The following is a 9,355-nucleotide window of genomic DNA, read 5'->3' as shown; positions in this document are numbered from 1 at the left end:
ACGTAAAGCTTTGCACAGCAGAGAAGCCATTACAAACCTGGTATGCTGTACAAGAAAGGAAACTGAGGTACACCACCTCATGAATTTCATAAATGAACAGTGGGATAATTCACCATTTTCTTTAAGGGTAAAAGCCATTGAAATCTGTCCTGTCTATAGAACAAATCACAGGAAAGTATGGAGATAATTCCTCTGTTTTTCTTGCAATCAGCAAAGAGATTTGTAAAAGAGAGAGAGATTTTTAAGCAATAATCTGTCCCCACGAGGGGTGGGGCTAGGAAAAGTTTATTTTGTTTTTCAAACACTACAGGCAGCTGGTGCCAGCAGAACAACCTAGAAGACCATGGGTCTACTGTTGTGACAAAAATTATGTTGTGTGTTTTGTTGTTGTTTGTCTTGTTATTACCATTGTTTTGATGGATATTGTACAAGAAGCGTTAACACATTGCAGCAGCAAAAGTCAACGCCTGGTATGATCTGCCTAGAAAGCGTGGTCTACTCAAGGTGGGAGCTTAACTGATACACTGAATTCCAGGAGAACACCATCTATTCTGAGCCTGCTGCTATTGGGAACAGAGAATGGGGGGTGGGAATAGGTTCCTTGTACACAGTGAATAACAACAACAACAACAAAAAGGACAGGAGAGATAAAGTGGGAAAAAAATGCAAAGGGAAGAAATGGTTAATGTCTGCCACTCCATGGCCCATCAAGGAATAGAGAATATGCTTTTTAAGGTAAAACAAATTGGAGTTTGGCCTAGAGTATGGGAAGATGTAGAGAGATCTGTTAAAAATTGTATAAAATGTGTGGCAAACAGCAATAAAACACCTAGTGCGGGGCCGTTGTTACATCAGAGAATTGTAGGGCCGTGGAGTAGGATACAAATTACTCTATCGATAAGTTGCCGAAAACTTCCCGAGGAAATCAGTATTTTCTGCTGGTGGTGGATTCTTTTTCTGGATGGGTGGAGGCGATTCCCACCCGGAACCACACTGCAGAGACAACCGCGAAGAAACTGTGGGAAGTTGTTTTTAACAGGTATGGAACTCTGAGAGTAATTGATTTGGATAATGGACTGGATTTTGGGGGAAGTAGTGAAAAGCTTATTGAAAGCTTTAGGGATAAAGCAGCAGTTACACGTTCCTTACCATCCTCAATTATCAGGACCAGTAGAGAGACTGAATCAGACAATTCAACAGGCTCTACGAAAGGTAGGACAGGAGACAGGTAAAGATTGGGATGAGAAATTGTTACGAAGCGTGGGGGAGTCAGGGTCCTGTACCCTTCTTTCCTGCGATTCACATTCACCGTGACTCTCGGCTGGCCAGTAGAAGAGCAGGTTTATTAGAGACGACAGGAACACAGTCCAGACCAGAGCTGGTAGGCATGAACAGGACCCCTTGGTAGGTCCTTCTGGGAGATAGAGACCGTAGACCCCCCACTCTGGGGCTCTCCCCTCTTCCCTAGCCCATTCCAAACTGAAAGAAAAACCCTCCAGCATCCCAACCAGCCTCCCCCCAGCTCCTCCTCCAGCCATTGTCCAGTTTCCCTGGCAAAGGTGTCACCTGGCCCCAACCCCCGTCCCGGCTCAGGTGACAGGCTCTGAAGTATCCCATCCCCAGTGAAACTCCCCTGCCACGTTCCCAGGTCAACACTGCCCCAGGTCAACACTCCCACCTCCGTGCTGGGTCACAGAAATTACCATTGGTGTTGGCAGCAATTCGAAGTAGTGATCGGTTAAGTACAGGGTACCAGCTGTACCAAATTCTCTTCGGAAAGCCTATGAGACTGTGAAGCCTTCTACTGTACCCAGGAGTGGGGGAAGTACCAGGGCTCTGACCTGCCAGGCCCAGGGGAGCCGGGGCTCTGACCTGCCGGGCCCAGGGGAGCCGGGGCTCTGACCTGCCGGGCCCAGGGGTGCCGGGGCTCTGAACTGCCGGGCCCAGGGGTGCCGGGGCTCTGACCTGCCAGGCCCAGGGGAGCCGGAGCTCTGAACTGCCGGGCCCAGGGGTGCCGGGGCTCTGAACTGCCGGGCCCAGGGGTGCCGGGGCTCTGACCTGCCAGGCCCAGGGGAGCCGGAGCTCTGAACTGCCGGGCCCAGGGGTGCCGGGGCTCTGAACTGCCGGGCCCAGGGGAGCCGGGGCTCTGACCTGCCAGGCCCAGGGGAGCCGGGGCTCTGACCTGCCGGGCCCAGGGGTGCCGGGGCTCTGAACTGCCGGGCCCAGGGGTGCCGGGGCTCTGAACTGCCGGGCCCAGGGGTGCCGGGGCTCTGAACTGCCGGGCCCAGGGGAGCCGGGGCTCTGAACTGCCGGGCCCAGGGGTGCTGGGGCTCTGAACTGCCGGGCCCAGGGGTGCCGGGGCTCTGACCTGCCGGGCCCAGGGGAGCCGGAGCTCTGAACTGCCGGGCCCAGGGGTGCCGGGGCTCTGAACTGCCGGGCCCAGGGGTGCCGGGGCTCTGAACTGCCGGGCCCAGAGGTGCCGGGGCTCTGAACTGCCGGGCCCAGGGGTGCCGGGGCTCTGACCTGCCAGGCCCAGGGGTGCCGGGGCTCTGAACTGCCAGGCCCAGGGGAGCCGAGGCTCTGACCTGCCAGGCCCAGGGGAGCTGGGGCTCTGAACTGCCAGGCCCAGAGGTGCCGGGGCTCTGAACTGCCAGGCCCAGGGGAGCCGAGGCTCTGACCTGCCAGGCCCAGGGGAGCCGGGGCTCTGACCTGCCAAGCCCAGGGGAGCCGGGGCTCTGACCTGCCAAGCCCAGAGGTGCTGGGGCTCAGCTCTGGCAAATTCTGGCACAAAGTAAGCCTTGGTGCTCACCCCCAGCATTCCACATAACCTCAGGGCCAGCACGCCTACCCTTGCCAGTGCATCCTGAGGGAAAGCATGGACTACCCAGCTACATCTACGCAGGCCTGGGAGAGCCGTAGTTGATGTGTAAAAAACTAGCTGGTAACTAAATTGGCTGGCTATATAAATACTTAGAGCAGCTTGCTATTAAATAAATATGCTTATAACAAAATGTAAAAGCCTGTGTAACTTCCTGCTCTGGGTGCAGGATTTGAGATTCTGTTCTCCCTGTACCTTGTTTGCAGCTGCAAATAAACTTTTCAGCTTCTCCACCCCGTTGTGATGATTGGGTGACGCGCACCAGGCAACGAACCTTGCTGTTGTTTGCCTCTGGCACTGGGTGCCGGCAACAATGTGTAGCTACAATGGGCATCAGTGTTTATTACGGCTCCTGCATTTTTTAAGTTAAAACCTATTTACGGTTAATTCTTCACTTGTTTTATTGGAGCTGTTTTTGCAAGTGAATAAAACTTGTTTGTTTGGAGAGTGATTCATCCCTGTTAGTTCAGTGCACGTGTTGGCAGTGAACACAGTGCTCTTGTGCGCTCACGACGCCCTTGCCAATCAGGACAGTCATCATAGGTGTCCAGCAAGCAGCCCAGCCCTGTCAGCGGCCCTGGAAGTGAGCTAGGCAGTCTGCAGCAAGCACCTCCCAAACTGCAGGGCCAGGGGAGCACAGTGACCACCGCCGCACAGCACCTTGGTGAACTCCTTCAAGAGCCCTGGGGCCTGGCTGTTCAGACCCAGCAGGCAGCAGCTCCACCTCCACCCCAGGGCAAATTTCCCCCTTTGCTTCACAGATATTATGCAGCACACAACAGGAAGCTCTAACCGTTAGGATCTTTTCTTGCAGTGCCCAGCACAATAGTGCAGCACCATGCAGACAGACTCCATGCCCCTGTCAGCCATGGCAGGCAGCAAAATGCCCCACACGAGGGCATGAGAAATTGAAAATAGGAGCAAAATTTATGGGCTAGGGCTGATATTATGGGACGGAGAACACTGCATTATGGGAAGTTTACCCCTTGCTCCCCGTCATCCTGAACACCTCATTCTGCCCCATCATGCATCGCCCAAACTGAAGGGCGGCAGGCTGCACACTGGGGTACTCATGGTGCACTGCACTGTGCATCGAGATGAGCATGCATGCTGAGAACGAGCAGCATCGACACAAGGAGCCAAGCGTGCACACACACCAGTGACATACTAACCACGGCAGCTGTGTGCCGGCCTAACATGTCAGCAAACCTTTGCAGTGCAGACGTGGCCAGAGGAGGATGTTAAACAGTCTCGGCTAGGGCTAAGCAGGCCTGGCTACTGGACCCTGCTTCTCTTAGCAATGCTGCTGGGCCCAAGACCAGCTAGAACACGAGGGGTCTGCAGCTGGGTTTGTGACCCACTCAGGTAAACTTCCTTGGGGAGCCAATTCTCCCCTTTCTCTGGGAGCCACTGAACTCAGGCTGGAGCGCCCGTCCAAGGCAGAGAAAGCCAGGATGGCTCCCTGGGCTTCGGCTGGGGCGATCATGGCAGCTCAGTGCTGGCATGGACCAGTGGGTGCCAGCAGTGTGCCAGGTGTCCCATGAGGCAGACAAGCAGTTAGGCCTTGCGGGCGCTAGCCCGGGTGGTTCCACCCACCCCTCAGACCAGGGCTAAGTGAGCAGGTCTCTCACTGGGGGCAGGCAAGCGAGAGGCTGCACCCACCCTAGGGACAGATACGTCAAAGGGCGCAACAGTGGTTCACGCCGGGCAACCCCAGGGCCCAGAGACCCAGCCAGTGCTCCGGCCGTGCCACGGCCACGTGCAGGGTGCACGGGGCGCCGCTGGCTCACGCTGGCAGCCTGAGGGGCGGTGCCATGCCCAGTGCCCAGTGGTATCGAGTCTGCTGCAGTAGAGACAGCCTGAGACTTGGAGCCTGGTGCGAGGCCTAAGGCCCAAACTAGAGCCAGGCCTGGGTACAAAGCAGAGGCCTGCTTGCAGCGCCACTGTCCGGTACATGAACTTGGCAAGAAGAGGGCTGGCATTCCAAAAACCCTCCTCGTCACATTCCAGAACACCCCGATACAGGGTTATGGGGTAACCAGTGGACCGTAACCAGGGGTACGTGTCTTCCTGGGGGTACGTCAGCTCACCTAGAGATTTGCCTAGTTTTACAACAGGCTACCGAGAAAGCACGGGTGAACTCAGGGCAAACTAAAATTTCATACAATGACTGGTTTATCCTGCTTTATGTTCCGTACACTGAACTGTAAATATAATATTTATGTTCCAGTCATTTTATTTTATAATTAGATGGTAAAAATGAGCAAGTCAGCCATTGTTCAGTAACCATGGTGAGGTGTGACGGGAAAGGCAGTCAAAGGCGGCCCAGGGACACAACGACCCCTGCTCAGGACAAGGTCAGGATGACAGGGTGGGGGATGAAGGTTTTGGTGCAGGGTTAGGGTGGGTGCTGGTGCAGAGTGGTAACTGGCCCCATCAGAGGGGTGATGCATAACTTGTATCAGGGTATAAAGAGGGGTCACGGGGTGATTGTCCAGCTGAGGGGGGGGGCAGAAAGTCACATCGTTCACTGGGTTGTATCCATTGCAGCGGGCAGACACGGGGTGGACCGGTCACCATCAAGCCAGGCACTAGGAACGCGTTTCGTTGGCAATAGACTTGGTCGGGCTCCTTCACTGCAGACCAGAGTCCATGATTTTCTTGGGAAGGTCACTGGGAGCCCTCTGTACAGGCACTGCAGAGGGGGGCAGCACGCACGGAGAACAGCCGCAGCCAACGGAGTCTGGACACAGGGAATGGCCGACACCCTGTTTCCTGGCACCTGATGGCCTGGGCCCGTCCCCCCTGCAAGGTGAGAGCTAAAGGGTTGGAGAACAAAGGAATCCGGTGACCTCCTGGCCCGGGAAAGGGACAAAGCCCAGAGGAGGAGGGGCTGGAGGGAGTTTCAGTTTGGGGCTGGCCGGGACATGGAGTGAAGGGCAGACGGGGTTGTCTGGCTCACTGCCCCCCAAAACGGACCCAGCTGAGGGGTCCTGTTCTCTGCACCTACAAGCTCTGTGTTAGACCATGTTCCTGTCATCTAATAAACCTCTGTTTTACTGGCTGGCTGAGAGTCACGTCTGACTGCAAAGTTGGGGTGCAGGACCCTCTGGCTTCCCCAGGAGCCCTGCCTGAGCGGACTCGCTGGGGGAAGCGCACGGAGGGGCAGAGGATGCTGAATGCTCCAAGGTCAGACCCAGGAAGGGGGAAGCCGGTGAGCTGTGTGTCCTGCAGACAGGCTGCTCACAGAAAGGCGACTGCCCCAGAGTCCTGACTGGCTTCATGGGGAGCAGTTCCAGAGCATCGCCCAGGGACTCCGTGACAACTGGTGGCAGCGGTGGGATGTACTGCACCCCGTGGATGGTGCTTCCTGCAGTAAGTGACTGGGGAGCAGTAACACGAAGGGGGATTGCCGAGGACCAGGCGTGCTGAAGGCTCAGAGAGGAGCGGTTTCGGGGGGCGGTTAACCCCTGGGAGTGTGTGACCAGCGAGAAGGACTGTGCAGTAATTGGGTCCCCCTGGGGACTGCAGTGAGCAGTGTCAGGGGCGGAGGAGCCTGCAGCTTGGCGCGGGGAGAGAGAAGGACTTTTGCAGTAACAGGGTTCCCCTGGGGATTGCAGCGAGCAGTCCAAGGGGCGGAGGAGTCTGCAGCTCGACACTGGCAAAGAGGTGGTGACCTCGAGAAGGGCTGGCACACTAGGGGTTCTCCCTGGAAATCGTGGGGAGCTGAGAACACACAGGCCTGTGAGTTCACAACAACTTGGGAAGAGCGGAGTGATGGCCTGTCACCGTCTCCTTAAGAACCCTGTGTAGAAAGAGAGGGTTGAGCGTTGGAAAGTTCACCAAAGCAGAGTTAATCGTGCAGCTGGAGGAGGATGACCGCTCTAAGGAACAGATTCCTGACCCCAACTGGGGCTATAGCAGGATCTGGGAGCAGCTGGAGTGGGAGCCAGGCATCACCAAGACTCCTGTCCCCGACCAGACGGGGGTCTTCACGATCGGGTTCCCCATCGGGGGATCGAGAAGGACGGGATTGGAGCTGAGTCTGAGAGAGCAAGAGGACTGTGAGAGACAGTGAGAGTCCAAGTAAGAGCTGCAGAAGCAGCAGCATGAACTGGCGGTGGGGGAGCGGAGAGGCCTAGGGGACCTCCCCGGGATAGTGGGTATAGACCCCGGGGGGCCAGTTCCGCAGGGAACCTCGAGACTAAATTGCTGCCCCTGGTTAAGGAGGGGGGGGGATGTGGATGCCACCTCACTGCCTTTGAGCAGGCTGGCGATTTGAACCAGGGGGACCCTGCGGAAAAGCCCCGGTGTCTAGCTCCCTTGCTGGGTCCCAAGGCCATAGACTCCGTCAGCCAGATGGGTGGGGAGGTGGACAGGCTCCCACTCCTGACCCCAACCTATATGTCTGTGTGGAGTTTTCTGGGGCCAGGCCCCTCGGACCCCCAGTGGGAGCGGAAGGTGATGGTCAATGGGGAGACATTCATGGGGTGGCGAGATCCTGGGACAGAGAGAACTGGTGTCAGGCCCTGGGTGGTGCAGCCTCAGATGCTGAGGGCCTGTGTGAGCTGGGTGAGGGTCCCAGGGACGAAGCCCCTCGCCTTCCCTATGGCCCAGATCCCTGTGCAGACCCAGGAGGGGTGGGGCTGGCTGGTCGTTGGGGTTCTCCAGGACACCAGCTGCGAGACCCTGTTATGGGGTGACCGTGTCTCTTTGGGACAGGATCCAGGCCCTGCTCCGGTAACTGCCAAGGGTTTGCAAAAAGAAAAGGAGTACTTGTGGCACCTTAGAGACTAACCAATTTATTTGAGCATGAGCTTTCGTGAGCTACAGCTCACTTCATCAGATGTTTACCGTGGAAACTGCAGCAGACTTTATATACACACAGAAATCATGAAACAATACCTCCTCCCACCCCACTGTCCTGCTGGTAATAGCTTATCTAAAGTGATCAACAGGTGGGCCATTTCCAGCACAAATCCAGGTTTTCTCACCCTCCACCCCCCCACACAAATTCACTCTCCTGCTGGTGCTAGCCCAGGGTTTGAATTTGAATCCAGGGAACCAATCGGCGGAGAGGGAAATGGTCAGTGAAAATGCAGATGACCTGGCTGGCAGCAGGGAGGAGCCGCTAGGCTCAGGCTACCTGCCTGCCTGTAACCAGACCCCTGGGGCTGGGTGGGACAGAGAGATGCTCCCCGCCCCCTTGCACACCAGAGTGGGGACTCTCGCTGGCTCTGATGCAGTGAGGAAAGCAGTGGCCTGCCCCACTGGGACAGCAAGGGCAGCGCTGAGCAAGGGGGGAGCTGAGACCCCAGCTGAGTGCGGGGAGACACAGGCAGGGCAGGGGATCTGTGGGGAGTGGCAAGGTGCTTGGTAAGGAAAGTCTGGATGAGCCTAGGCAGCCTTGTGATCTGATGGCTGTGTCTAGTCAGCAGGGTGGGAAGGCGAGGAGAGTGGAAGATGAGAGTCCCTGGACCTTACCTGTTAGCTGGGTGGAGAAGTGTGACAGGGAAGGGAATGTGTCTGTCTCTGTCAGTGGTATTGACTGGCCTATGGAGGGAGCTACCCTGGTCTCCAAGCAGTTGTCTGTGACCAGCCTTGTGTGCTGGGACAAGGGGAGAGAGGTCCCAAGCTGTGTGTCTGGGAAAGGAGAAAGTGTGTCCGGCTCTTCTTGGTCTGTGGAGCAGACAGCAGGGGCCTTTCAGCCTGTGATGGTTGAGGGTCGTGAAGTTGTCTCAGAGCTGGTTCTGGATTCAGTTAAAGCCCAGGAAGGGAATGGCCCTAAGTTTGTGTCTGCTCGGGAGAACGGCCCTGTAACTAGGTCGCATCCAGTTAGTGTCTATGTAAAATCCCAGAGCCCAGACAATTCTGGTGCTTGTATTTTGCCTGTTGCTAGTGTGTGGCTGGGAAACGGTGTCGCAGCTCTGTCTAATCAGGGTGAGATCCTAGCCAGGGCACAAGGAGAGCAGGAAGGTGATGTGATTGTGTTACCTACTGAGGGTGTGGAAACCTGTAGCAAGAAGGAAAAGATTCCTGAGCTTGTGTGTGGCAAAGGGAAGGAGAATGCTTCTGACCTGTTATCTAGGAAGTCTATAAGTTTGCCTGGAAGGGGATTGTGTAGGAATCCACCGGATGGGCCAAAGGTAATTCTGGATGTAAGGGAGACCCAGAAAGAGTCTGTTGTTGCTCAGGAAAGTGTTCCTCTAGAGCAAGCCCTAGGTAAAGAGGGTAAGAGCAGAATTTCTGGGAGGGGTGAATTGTTGCATAGAAAAGCCCTAGGGAAAGGAATCCTCATGGAGTATTTGGAAGCAGTTTACGGCAACTGAAGGGTGTGAAAAGGATTTAATCAAGAAAGTTTCAGTTCCTAGCAGCCAGAAATTTTCTGTTGTGAATGGATCCACTGACTGTCCTGTTGAAAGACCCAGTGTGGAGAGCTTTGAGAAGGTCTCAGATGAAGTGAAAGCTGTAAAGAAA

The sequence above is a fragment of the Lepidochelys kempii genome, chromosome 7, assembly GCF_965140285.1.
Source record: "Lepidochelys kempii isolate rLepKem1 chromosome 7, rLepKem1.hap1, whole genome shotgun sequence".
In the NCBI taxonomy this organism is placed as follows: domain Eukaryota; kingdom Metazoa; phylum Chordata; order Testudines; family Cheloniidae; genus Lepidochelys; species Lepidochelys kempii.
This window is presented reverse-complemented; position numbering follows the sequence as displayed.